At 36.5% G+C, this 12,795-nt stretch overlaps 1 protein-coding gene and 1 non-coding gene across 19 annotated transcripts in view; both read right to left on the bottom strand.

Moving 5' to 3' along the window:
* The window catches only part of CEP112 (centrosomal protein 112), a 426,576-nt gene that overhangs the window by 181,765 nt on the left and 232,016 nt on the right, over positions 1-12,795 (bottom strand). The window lies entirely within an intron of this gene.
* On the bottom strand, positions 1,569-1,640 carry TRNAE-CUC. The gene has a single exon. It is a non-coding gene; the product is annotated as a tRNA-Glu (tRNA).

A 12,795-nucleotide genomic window follows, 5' to 3' on the forward strand; every position in this document is an offset into this window, starting at 1 on the left:
ATACACAGAAAAACATTTGATAAAATTCCACCATAGAAACTCTTAGTAAAATAGGAATAGAAGAAACCACTCTTAACCAGATAAAAGAATTTACCAAACACTCAGCAAATTTTATTCATTCTTTATTGTGAAGTTTCAAAATAGCTCTTTTAAAACCAGGAAGAAGCAAAGAATGCCTGCTACCACTACTTGTATTCATAAGTGCAAGACAAGAAAAAAAATATGAAAACAAAACTGTCTTTAATCATGGATGTTGTAATTGTCTATTGAGAAAAAGTAAAATCAATGCACAGGTTACTAGAAATAATAAGAGAGTTTACAAAGGTATCTGAATCAAAGACCAATGTTTAAAAATCATTTGTAATTTTTATACACCCGAAAAAATTATAAAACACCGTTTATAGCTACGTATAACAAATATAAGTTTCTCAGATATGTCTACCAAAAGATGTGCAAAACTCTGAAGAAAAAACTATAACCCTTTTTGAACGATATTAAAGAAGCTCTAAATACCCGAGAGGTACATCGCAGTGATGAAAAGTCTCTCCATCGGCTCTCCCCGAAGTGATCTACAGAATCAATGCAAATCCAACTGAAGTTTCGACAAAAGCTTTCCAAAAACTTGGCAAGTGGCATCTAAAACGTACAGGAATGAACACAGTACCATGCTGTTCCTAAAGAACAGGTGCTGTGGCATTCCACCCTGATATCAGGACCTAGAAAAATGTTACTGAAATGAACAGTGTCGTGTTATCACAGAGACCGGGGAGCCCAGAAACGAGCTCCCGTGGGGCAGGGCTGGCATTGCAGCTCAGTAGGCAAGTAATGAACTAGTCTCAAAACTGTGCTGAGATCATAAGTGATTCAAATGGGAAAAAAAGAAATCATATCCTCATCTTACACAATAGACAAAAATAAACCCTCTCCATTCCTAGCTACATGTCCAAGAGAAATAAAACATATCCCCACAAAAACGTGCACAGAATGTTCAAAGCAGCATTATTCATGATAGCGAAAAAGTAGAAACAACCAAAATGTCCATCAACGGATGAATGGACAGATAAAGTCTAGTATATACAAACAACAGAATATTATTCAACAATTAAAAGAAACTGAGAACTAAAACACACAACAACATATATGAACCTTGAAAACATACTGAATAAAACTGCCAGTCACAAAAGACCACATGTGGCATGATTCCACCATATGAACTAGCCAGAACAGGTAAATCCAGAGAGAGGATTTATCAATAGATTAGTGGATACCTGGGGCTGGAATGTTTGGGGGAAACGGAGAGTAACTGTTAACGGCTATCAGTGTTTTGAGAGGAGGTGATAAAATGCTCTAAAATTGATGGGTGATGGCTGCACAACTCCGTGAATAGACTAAAACTCACCAAACTGTGCACTTTAAATGGGTGAATTACATGGTATGGAAATTACATCTCAACAAAGGATCATTTTAAAAATAATGCTTAGTGGATTAGAGACCAAATGTGAAAGACAAAATTTTTTAAAATATGGGAGATGGCTTCTTTTTTGGCCGCACATTATGCGGGATCTTAGTTCCCTGACCGGGGATCGAACCCAGGCCATGGCAGTGAGAATGCTGAGTCCTAACCACTGAACCACCAGGGAATTCCCTGGGAGATGGCGTTTTTACTTCAAGGTAAGGAAGGATTTCTTAAACATAACTCAAAGGGCACTAACTTGAAAAGGTTGATAAATTAGATAAAATATAATTAAGAACCTTCATTCATCAAAAGACACCACAAAGCTAATGAAAAGATAAATCAGGGCTTCCCTGGTGGCGCAGTGGTTGAGAGTCCGCCTGCCGATGCAGGGGACACGGGTTCGTGCCCCGGTCTGGGAAGATCCCACATGCCGCGGAGCGGCTGGGCCCGTGAGCCACGGCCGCTGAGCCTGAGAGTCCGGAGCCTGTGCTCCGCAATGGGAGAGGCCACAACAGTGAGAGGCCCGAGTACCGCAAAAAAAAAAAAAAAAAAGATAAATCAAAACCTGGAAGGGGAGATTCACAATATAGGCAATTAACAAAAGAATAGTATCCAGATTTTGTAAAGCACACCAACAAATAAAGATAAACAACCCAACAGAAAAATGAGGAAGCAACATGAACAGGAACTTCATAAGAGGCAAAATTTTAATGGTAAACATATGAAAAAGTATCCTACTTTATCACTCTTCAGAAAATGCGATATCATTTTACAATCGCTATATCTGCAAAAATGTAGAAGTCTGACAGTACCAAATGTTGGCAAGGATGGTGCTCTTACACACTACTGATGTGAGTGTAAAGTTGCAAAACCCCACTGTAAATTAATTTGGCTTTACCTAGAAAAGCTGGACATTTTCATAAGCTATGTCCCAACATTTTATAGAGAAAACTCTTCATGTGTACTCCAGGGACATGTTCAAGAATATACATCGTAGCTTTTTAAAAACTATATAACTAGGGACGGCTCAGGTTTCCATCACAATTAACTGACTGCTGGTCATACAATGGGATATTATATCCAGCAAAATGAATAAACCAGAGCTACACACGACAATGGGTGAATATTACAAATAGAATGTAAGTGAAAATGCAAATAACAGATTACCTATAATATGTAATCATATTTATAAAATTAAAAAGCAAGCAAAAGTAAAGAGTATGCTGCTTAGAGAACACACACGTGATGAAGCTGTACTGAAAACAATGTTAGGAAACTATCAACACACAAGAACAACGGCTGCCTCAGGGACAGGGATGCCAGGAGTGTGGAAGGAAAGAAGAATACAGTAGAGGTGAGAGTTTGAATAATGTTTTTCTAACTCTTAACACGGGTGGTTGGTTCATGACGTTCATTTTGTTTGTATGCATTAGTACTGAAGTGCTATTTATGACATATATTCTTCGTTATGTATCAAACACAACATAATAAATAAATTTAAAAAGATGTTGCAGGGGTTTAAGCCCAGGTGGCAAGGAGAATGCTTCTAACAAGGAAACACTTCTTGTTGTTAAAATAAATTTTAACAGCACTTATTTTAATATAGTCTTTCTATTTATTATGAAAAAATTTTAAATCCTACAGTTTTTCCTTTTGTTGGGGCTATTTCATAGGTTCCCTATTTTATAGGGAACCCTCAATTTCAATCATGTCTTCAAATACCACATTGTTTCCTTATTCTTTACTTTTATCATGAAAAAAGTTAATTTAAAATAACAACATATTAATAGTTCTAGAATATATTTTAATACTTTATGGTTAATATTAAGGCCACTAAACATTATTTGAAGTCATGCAAAATTGATCAAAAATAATTTCTCCATTTTCATTATGCTGGACACAATAAATATATCTTTGGATTTAAGGCTACAGATGAAAGAAAACACATTATTTTAACTTATGGTCTTTTAACCTTCTAAGATTATTTTATAAATATCATATGCAACAGAATGTTCTATTTTTGTTGTAAACAACTCTCAGAGGAACCTTAGCATAAAAGACAGTTTAACCTTGTAAGAAAACATTGCTTTTGTCTCCCAAAGAAAAAAGTATCAAAAATAATGATAGATGATTAGTGTGTTTCTAACAAATTAAATACAATAATTAAACACCAATCAGCTGTGTTTTGAACCAGCACAACTGGTGTGTAATGAACACCATGGTTCAGGCAGTCGTAGGATCAAACAATATGGATTAGGGAGGATTAAAGAGAAACAAAATGGTAGGAAGTCAGGATCAGGAGGTTGGAACGTAGTATGATCTGAAGCAGAGGCGCTCACAGAATGGCAAGCATCTCTAGAGGACTCTCGCGTTGACTTAGGTCTCAGGTCTTCCGAGACGTTCGATCCTCAGGTAGTTCAGAGCTCTCTGGTCAGCTGTGTCAGTCACTGGTTTGTCTGCCCATCTGTGAGCCCATCCATCTCAAAGGCCATTGCCTCATCACATCCTATTTTAAGGAGCTGGGTTGTCTGTATCTATTAATGATTCTCAGGGTCCGTTTTTGAAGAGCTGTGTTCTCATCTATACACAGGGCTTATCAAGGAAGCAGAATCCTCAGCGGGGCTGCATTTCAAGAGAACAGCCCGTGCCCCTCAGTGCCTACGCACTGGAGGTGCCCTGCCACCATCAAGGGTGAGGAACCTAGGAACCGGCCTTCCATGAATGTCCTTTGCCGGGTCACAGAGATTAGAATTAGCACAGAGAACAGGATGGAAGTGCTCTTTTGCCTTAGAGTCTATTAATAAGTAGGAGTTCATTACATAACTTCGCTGTATTTATTAATATAGTTCCTGCTTTAAATGTGCTTTATGTAAACGTTTAGAATTTGTCCTCAGTTAGATGTCTCTAAGACCTCACTGAGCTCGCTGTCAACAGAAAATACTGGAAGATAACTTTCAGTGCTGGCAGCTGCCAGCTTACGATGGAGAAACTCAACCCATGGATGTTTTTCAAATCATTCTGTGGGGAAAACAACCTGATGACTAGTAAGGTTTTTGTTAGTTGTAATACATAATCTAAATATACTTGCTATAAATTTATAGTATTATATATTTTATTATTAAATATTGTATTTTAAAAATTCATTTAAAAATTAAAATTTAATTAAAAATTAAAATACAGATAATAGATTCTTTCTGTTATACTCGGTTATTGATCACTCCTTATGTCAGTTATTTTCAAAGCAACTTCAGATCTTATTCTCCTAGAACTTTAATTTTACTCCAAATGTCTCATTTTATTTTTGAATAAAAGGAATACCTTGAATGAAACGTGAATTTGGGGGATCTGATTAAATATATAGAATTGATGTGAAAGTAGATATTCAGACTTCAAGGAAGGATAGCATCTATATTAAAAAGTCAATACAGCAGAAACTAACACAACACTGTAAAGCAATTATACTCCAATAAAGATATTAAAAAAAAAAAAAGTCCAGAGTGGGATATATTAGAAAAATGCAGTTGGATCAACAAAAAATAATATTTTAGAAATATCTATATCTATTTTACAGACATTAAACTTATACCAAGCATAAAACTATATCTTACATGAGATCCAATGTTGATTATAATTTAAAACCTGAAATTCATCTAAAGAGTTAAAATAAAAGCCTATTTTACTGTATAATTATATCCTACAACATTCAATATATCTTTTAACATATTTTGGAAATTAATGATTTCAAATTAAGCCAAGTATTATAAAATTACTTTACATGTGAATTAATTTTCTTCCTGAGTTTTAGAATAAAAGTTTATATTTTTTAGTGTTTTTATAGGGCTAAAAAGCTTTTAAAGTGTGTTCCCATAAGCCATAGGAAAGACAGGTAGTTGATAAAAGCAGAAAAGAGAAACATTAAGAGATGCAGGGAAAGTCACATAAAAGTCTGGGTAAGAAACCAGGTCTTCAGATTCCTAGGGCAGCATATTTCCTGTTTATAACCTGCTGCGTCTAGGCTGCAAACAGAACTTTCTTGACTCATAATGTCTATGTTCTGTCAAATGGAAAACATTTAAAAAATCCCTTCCGTGACTCAGAGATACTTAGAAAGAAGAGTCAGCAGATTTACCTTATGGTTATTCAAAGATTTCTCTAAGATCCAATATGCATGTTTAGGATATTTAAGGTACATTTGTGTTTCTAGACTCTTGTTCTACAGTTATTAGACCCAGTAATTAAAAATATAATCATTTGCCCACCTTGCAGTTCAGGAAAAATATTACCTCTGCAACTTGTAAAGATGAGAAAGCAGTTTAAACTGCCCCAAATTCCAAATGAATAGCTTAGCTCTGGAAGGAATTCTATACACAAAATTAAAATGTGGTATCGTTGATCACAATGACACTACTAAATTACACGATGAAGGAGAGGATGGAGCCTAACATATAGGAAAGGCAAGAAAAACTTTAATTTGATTAAAACTTCTTAGAACAATTAATACTCAGTTTTGGAACATACTACAAAGGGCTTACGTCAAGAAATAAAATATATTTTTCACCTGCAAAAGAAGAGAGCACTCTAGGTGGAGAATAAAAAAGAAAAAAAGAAATAGGGTGAAAGTACAAAAGAAAAGCACTCATTAATTTACATGCCTATCTGGAGAAAAAAAACTTCAAAAGGAGAAGCAGAACATATAATGAGACACATGAACTGGCAAATATTACGTCTGCATTTGTTTTTTGTGAATAATGATGATACTACTAAAAATTCATAACTGATATTGAAATTTATAGTTTTATTCTGAAAGAACCACCCAAATCATCTAATTGCAAATAGGTCTTGAGGAAAGTGAGTGAAAACCAACAGCAATTTGCTTTTAGGTTAAGTTACAATTAATAGGGAAAAAAGGAAGTTCTCATTGGCCTATTTTGGAAACTTGCAAATGAAATGTCTACTACACTTAAAATGACTGTGGATGAGCATTTATTTTATAGATTAAATATATTAATAATGAACAGAAGCACAAAATATAAATATGTATATATTTTCTAGACTCGCATGGAATTATAAAAGTGGGAACAGTCCCCTGGAGAATTAGGACACTACAAAGACACTATCTTCAAACAGCACTCTTAAAAATCTCATCTTGAGAATGCAAAATAAAGTATTAAAGAGCAAACACGGACGTATTATCCACAACTCACTTTGGTACAATATCAGGGCTAACGAACAGGAGGACCACATGTCGGGAACATGTTATTTGCAGCATCTAGAAACCCTTAAAGCTATTCCTTTGACAGAGTGTTTCCAGGAGCAACAGGTAACCTATTTGGCCCTGGAAGAAAAATAAAATTCAGGCTAGGTTCTTCCTCACTAGAAAACTTCTTCTATAGAGTGACATTCAGGTAATCAGAAAGCAGATTTTCAGCATTCTCTCCACTTACTATACTTCCCTTTCCCAGGAAAGCAAAGAACCAGTTTTCTCCTGGTTCTCTGTTAGCCTCTCTATCCAAACATTCTATATGCATTAGGGTCACAGGAGCCCAAATGTTATACTAGTGCCATTAAGAAAACACTAATTACTGTGCTAATAACCAGGTGACTTGACTAAAGCAGGATATTCAGAAGTTTTGGCTGCTTAATTAAATATAAGAAAATCTAGAACACTCTGCGCTTTAAACAATGAGCCAACGGAAGGAAGGGCCGCCCGCCTCCGGTGAAAGTCCAGGCTGCCTGCCGGTGTGCCGCTGTCAGAATGGACACGGTGCGTGCTCTCTTATTCTTGTTTCTAACAGCATTTCCTCCCAGGCGTGTGTACTTTTGTGCATTGTGTGCACTACATACAACCAATTCTTTAAATCTACGCCGAAACTAAAGCAGAAAAATCACATGATAGGTTTTAAGTCAGTACCATGTAAACACCAGGACTTCTAGCTTAATATTCCTGTCCTCTCACTCACTGCAGAAAATAGCGTAATTCTTGGTAGATCTACTTCTAGGAATTTTGAAAGAAGCTCAAAGTAAGCACCCTTTTAAAGCCACGAAGGCATCGGTAGTATCTTCACACAGTAGCACAGTATCCTCCTATGTCAACGTGACCTTAAAAGACAGCTTTGAGATGGAAGTACAGTTACTGCCAGGTGGGCCTTCCCAAGATCTCTTAGGTGTAAGAATACCTTGTATGAGGTGTAGGGTAGAGGGGCAGAAGAGAGAGGGAGATTACCTCACTATTAATCCATTCCACTGAGGAAAGCATCCTGGATAATTCTGATGTCCATACAGCAACCCCAAGAAATGGTGAAAAATAACTTAATTTACTATAATAATTTGTACTTTTGTGCATGACCTGCTACTTGCTGCTTTTACTTCTCTATTCATAAATGAAATCACTTAATATAAAAGAAAATTGTATGGGTAAAGCCAATGCAAATAACTAGGGGAAAATGCACTAACCAAATCCAAGGTGATATCCTTTGCCTCTGCTTATAAACATAAGGAGAGGCAAAGAATATCATTGTTAATTTTTTTCATAATTTAGGCTTTTCAGTTTAAAATTACTTTCAAACATTTTTGTAGTTTTTTTTTAGCTGAGACTCAATAAAAGTATAAAAAGGTTGTTCTTAAATATATTCAAGTGTATATTCAAAAGGTATACATAGTTCTATCATAACTGGCATACCGACATTAGAAACAGGATTCGTAACAATGATATAATATAAAAATAAAGGCTTTCAATGAATTGATAGATAGATCTTACTATCTTACTAAAGACAATGTTAAACTCTTTTCAACATTATATTCTTGAATCTGGTAAAACTAGACAGTTATGAGATCTCAGTAAAGTTATATGTCTTAGACATACAAACACAGCCTCAGGCACACTGATCTTCATTGTAACACTTTCAAAAACAAACTGAGGAACAAAGGCTACCTAGGGCCAAGATCATGGATACCAATAGTTTTTCAAAACCCAAAGGAAAAAGTGCTATGAGTAAATTTAGAGATGAACATCAACAAAAAATCAACGTTTCAATTCGCTTAACATTTTTTTGATAAATATGTGAATTGAGTCTTTTCCAGTAAACACTAATCAACATCCAATGGATTTTAAAACTGATGGTTTTGTTAAGAAAAATGTTCCACTCCATTTAATGCAGAGCTCTTCCAAAACCACTCTGCAATGAAAACGTCCGTGTGACCATCTCTAACTTCCACTAGTCAGTATCCAAGCTCCCAAGGCCTGTTAAACTCTTGGTAGCTGACTATGTACTCAGCGCAGAGAACAAAGCCACCTGACAGCTTATGAGACAGATGATTTCCGAGATTATTTTCCTTTTCGTTAACCTGAAAAGTTCAGCAAACCTTCCTACCTTGTCTCCCAGATTCCACCTCAGGCACAAGCTCACACTTGCCCCGTCCACTCACCTGCCAGCCCCTGTTAAGCAAGCGCTCACCTACAGGACACGTGCCAGAACACAGCTCGCCTCCAAGCCAGGCTCGCAGCCATGGACCTTGGTTGTGGCCTGTCAGGCTCAGCTGCCTGACGAATCCTCCGTGTTACCCTTTATCTCGGATACTTATTTGCTTCATAATCTGAGATTTGGATTCCTGATTTCACGCATGTTTCAAAATTACGGTTACTACTCACTCCCCAAACCTGCCGCCATGATTAGATTCTTGCCTTTAAGTGATTACATCCTTTTTATCTCTTGTTTTAACTACCTGGACTTTGGAAGACCTTTTCCTGACCTCTTGATCTGAGTTCATTCTCCTAAAACTGATCTACTTGAGTTTCTGACCCTCCCAACAATTTAACAGCCCATGTTAATACCTGGCTACCTAGGTTTCTGGTCTCCTTCCCCTGTGTCTTCTAGAATACTGAAAATACTCGATTTATTCTCAGGCCATTTCTTGAGACATTTATCCCCAAAGAAACCAGCAAACCCTAAGAAAGCATTAGGATGAAAAGAAATGCCAGCAACGTGTTGAAACAGAAATATATGTTGCTATGGAGACAGAACTCCATTTATGACCTTACTTTTATTCCATGCAGTTCCAAAGCAAAGCAGCCAATGAGGAGGCAGAAACGTAACTAAAACAATCTGATCAAAGAAATCAGAAAGTACATTATTTTCATTAGCAGGAGATTAAACAAAGTGGTTTTTGTTTGTCTTCACTGTCCGTTCAGTACGAGGTGACTTGAATGTCGGTATATGCCATCTACTAATTTCATGAGTCAAAAGGAAAAAACATTTCCCAGCTCCGTATGATTACGATTGAATGTATGTAATAAAGTGGATGCTGTTCAGTAAAATGTTGTGCATAAGGCAACCCACTTGCATTTCAATTCTACATTTCAGAAAACCATTGTGTGCGCACTTGTGTGTGTTCCATACGCTTCAAAATTTTACAGGCGGTTTCACAGATTTGGAATCCTTACAATAAATACGTAGGTATTATCATTTCCACAAAAATGATTAAGTGGGTGCTCTAAGAGATTGGGTTAACGTATCTGTTTTAAGTTCACAAACCTTGCAAGCAGCAATCAGGACTGGCTGCCAGGCACCTAACTGTCCTCATCTGCTCCATTAGACAGCTTAATTAACACTTCCTGCTCTAGAACTCACAGAAATTCTGCACAGAGGCTTAGACTCAAGCGATTGAGGCACTTAAATGTTTAATTAAATGACCATTATTTATTTTATTTTGCTTTTCAAACAGTTGCCTCCTGGATCAATAAAAATGATTCAACTAACATGTCAATGCTAAAGAAATCTAAAATAACATTAGTGGGAAAAAGCATATGTTAGAGTCTTCCCCATGGAGTGATTTCCCATGCACTGGTGAATTACCCATCTGAAATAATACTATTTTATTACAGTCTGATATTGCTTCTCACCTCAGATTTTATCGCATCATGAAATTACATTTCAACACGACAGTCAAGATTTATTGAGAAAGTCTTGCCTCAATCAGTCTTCTATTTATTTCCGCTAAGATTTCAGTTTTTCATGCAGTTTCTCTTTCTCAGAGCATCTTATAATCCTTATACTTAGGTTTCATGTCTTCAACTCACTACAACACTGACTACTGTATCGTGGGGCGGGTCTAATGCACTTTCTTTTTATAATTTTTATTTTGTATTGGAGTATAGCTGATTAACAATGCTGTGTTCGTTTCAGGTGTAGAGCAGAGTGATTCAGTTATACCTATACACGTATCTACTCCTTTTCAAATTCTTTTCCCGTTTGGGTTATTACAGAACACTGAGCTGACTTCCCTGTGCTCTACAGTAGGTCCTTGTTGGTTATCTATTTTAAATATATTATAGCAGTGCGCACATGTCAATCCCAAACTCCCAATCTATCCCTCCCCCACCCCGGGCACTTTCCCCCTGGTAACCATACTTTCGTTCTATAAGTCTGTGAGTGTTTCTGTTTTGTAAATAAGCTCAGTTGTATCATTTTTTTAGATTCCGCATGTAAGTGGTGTCATATGGTATTTGTCTTTCTCTGTCTGACTTCCTTCACTCAGTGTGGTATCTCCAGGTCCATCCGTATTGCTGCAGATGGCAATGCACTTTCTATGCTGATGAAACTATGCCCGTGTTCCGGTTTTCACCTTGGCGTCACTCTTATTTGAAGCACCTATGACCACCACTATGGAGCACGGATAAGGTTTCCCTGCGCAACCTTAACTTACCCATCCCAATATATTACTCCAACTGATGAGTATCCTTGTCTTCTTAATTCTAAAATGTATATAACTTTGTTGCACCAATGACAGAAATACTTTACTGACCATTCTTATAAGAACATAGTATGATGTTACCATGAGATGTTTCTACAGGATGCAAGATAAATGCATTCCACAACATCAGCAACAAATTGCAAATGTCTTCTGACCATCTCCAAATTTCTCTGAAAAAGCGCATCATGAATTAACTAGTTAGGAATCTGCCCAAAGCTTCTGTGAATCTGTTTTAACGGAGCACCTCAGAAAACAAAGATTAAATGAAAATAGAAAAAGAAAAATTAGGCCACTGTATTGGCAAAAGTGTTCTCATGAAAATTTTCACTCAAATGCTTCTTTACAATTTTAAAATACACATCATCAAACAAACCAAATGGTACAGAACGGCTCTGAATGCAAACAGTACTTTACTGCTTTTGACTCCCCATCTCCAATCCCCCCCCACCAGGAGGTAGACACATTTAACTCTTTCAGGTGTGTTTTTAACTCTTCCAATAATGACCTTCATATCTTTATATCTTTCACGAATTACTACTTATTCACTACCTATTTACTTCCTGCTATGAAAGAGAAAGATTTGGCTTCCTCAAGCCATCCACCATCACTCCTTCCCATCTCTGAAACACGGTTGCTTTTTTTAGTTCCTTTATGGTTTACCTTTATAGCTTTCCTCCAGTTTCATTCAGATATAATTGACATATAACACTGTATAAGTTTAAAGTATACAACATAATGATTTGATGTATGTATATATTGTGAAATGATTGTCACAATAAGTTCAGTTCACGCCATCACCTCCACAGCTACAATTATTTTTCCTGTGATGAGAACTTCTAAGATCTACTCTCTTTGCAACTTTCAAATCTACAGTACAGTACTGTCAGCGGTAGTCATGCTGTACATCACGTCCCCAGAACTTATTTATCCTGTAACTAGAAGTTTGTAGCTTTTGACCATCGTCACCCAATTCCACCATGTCTCGCCCTTTGGCAAACACCGATCTGTTCTCTGCTTCTATGACTTTGTTTTTTTAAGGTTCCACATATAAGTGAGATCATATGGTATGTCTTTTTCTGTCTGACTTAATTCACTTAGCGTAATGCTCTCAAGGTCCATCCATGTTGTAGTAAAGTAGGATTTCCTTCTTTTTTATGACCAATAGTATTCCATTGTGTATCTATATATATTTTCTTCGTTCATTCGTCCATTTATGGACACTTGGGTTTTTTCCTTGTCCTGGCTATTGTAAACACTGCTGTAGTGAACATGGTGTGCCAGTATCTCTTCAGGATAGTGATTTCGTTTCCTTCAGATATATATCCAGAAGTGGAATTGCTGTATCATACTGTAGTTCTATTTTAAATTTTTTGATGTGGAGAAAAGGAAACCATTGTGCACTGTTGGTGGGAATGTAAATTGGTGCAGCCACGATGAAAAACAGTACGGAGGTTCCACCAAAAATTAAAACTACAACTTTGAATAAAACAATTAAGCCTTCCTTTTCCAGCAGTTATGGGTGGTGTCTCTTAACTCCCCACTTAATTCGATGAGTACATTAGTACTACCTAATCTTCACCTGATCATGC

The sequence above is a fragment of the Phocoena sinus genome, chromosome 20 (genome assembly GCF_008692025.1).
Source record: "Phocoena sinus isolate mPhoSin1 chromosome 20, mPhoSin1.pri, whole genome shotgun sequence".
Taxonomy (NCBI): domain Eukaryota; kingdom Metazoa; phylum Chordata; class Mammalia; order Artiodactyla; family Phocoenidae; genus Phocoena; species Phocoena sinus.